Source organism: Microtus ochrogaster, chromosome 8 (assembly GCF_000317375.1).
Source record: "Microtus ochrogaster isolate Prairie Vole_2 chromosome 8, MicOch1.0, whole genome shotgun sequence".
Lineage (NCBI taxonomy): Eukaryota > Metazoa > Chordata > Mammalia > Rodentia > Cricetidae > Microtus > Microtus ochrogaster.
The window spans coordinates 1,518,109-1,519,756 of record NC_022015.1 but is presented as its reverse complement, the minus strand read 5'-3'; positions in this window follow the sequence as shown (position 1 = coordinate 1,519,756).

The window sequence follows — 1,648 nt, the reverse complement described above, 5'->3', positions numbered from 1 at the left end:
AAAAAATCTCTGCTGGGTCTATACCTGCTAATTGACAAAGTCTCAATTTTCCTTTTATAATTAATTAAGAGACTTTTTCCACATAAGTTTTTAATTTTGTACTTGTTTTATGTGGTAAAAAGATCCATTCTAAGACAATGTCTTTCCTCTGCATTAAAATTCCTGTAGGGGAAATTCTGGAAGGCAATATGACTAGAATACAATTAAGATTTTGATTCATTCTATCTACATGTGCCTCCTATAATTTTTCTTCAAAGACTATCAAGTCTTTTTCCTCTTCAGCTCTTAATTCTCTGGCACTATTTAAGTCTTTGTCATCATCTAAGGTTTTGTTTAAGTAAACTATTAGGTCAGGTGTTATCCCAACAGCTGCTCATAGACTGGAAATATCTCCTAGTAATCTTTGAAAGTCATTAAGAGTCCACAATCAGTCTCTCTTAATTTGTGCCTTTTGTGTTCTAATTTTCTGTAAACCTATTTTGTAACCTAGGCAACTGACAGAATCTCCTCTGTGTACTTTTTCAGGAGCAATTTGTAATCCTCATTTAGGCAAAACTTCTTTCTTTCCTTTTTTGGGGGGGTTTTTGGAGACAGGCTTTCTCTGTGGCTTTGGAGCCTGTCCTGGAACTAGCTCTTGTAGACCAGGCTGGCCTCAAACTCAGAGAGATCTGACTGCCTCTGCCTCCTGAGTGCTGGGATTAAAGGCGTGCACCACCACTGCCTGGCTGGCAAAACTTTTTTTACTTCTTCAAACATTCTTTCTAAAGTATCTGCATTTGAGACAAATAACAAAATGTTGTTCATGTAATGGTAAATTATAGACTTAGGAAATTGCTTGCGTATTATTTCCAATGGCTTCTGTACAAAGTATTGGCACAGGGTGAGGCTATTGAGCATTATCTGTGGGAGGACAGTCCACCGGTACCTCCTAGTAGGCTGAGAATTATTATAAGTAGGCACTGTGAAAGCAAATTTTCTCTATCCTTTTCTTGTAAAGGTATAGTGAACAAACAATCTGTTAAATCAATAACTATGAGAGGCCATCCCTTTGGTAACAGAAAAGGCAGAGGAATTACAGATTGTAGAGGGCCCATAGGTTAAATTATCTTGTTGACAGCTCTTAGATCTGTCATCATTCTCCATTTTCCAGATTTCCTTTCTAACAACAAATGCAGGAGAATTCCAAGGGCTGGTTGATTCTTCAATATATCAAGCATTGAGTTGCTCTTGAACCAGCTGTTCTAAAGCCTGCAGTTTGCCTTCCATTAAAGGCCATTATTTAGCCCATACCAGTTTCTCAGTTAACCATTTTAAAGGCAAGGCTGTTAGTACCTCTGAAGGATTGCTAGTTGCTTTGTGTTCTTGTACAGCCTGAACGGCTGGTGACCTTTGTTTATAATATCTTATAATACCCTTCCCAGAAACATGAGTTTTTGGGACTGCAGGAATGTTAACCTGGGTATTCCATTGCTGTAATAGGTCATGACCCCATAAATTCACTGCAATATTAGCTACCTTTGGCATCAGCTTTTCTTTCTGTTTTTTTTCCTGGGGCGATGGTGGCGCACGCCTTTAATCCCAGCACTCGGGAGGCAGAGGCAGGCAGATCTCTGTGAGTTCGAGACCAGCCTGGTCTACAGAGCTAGTT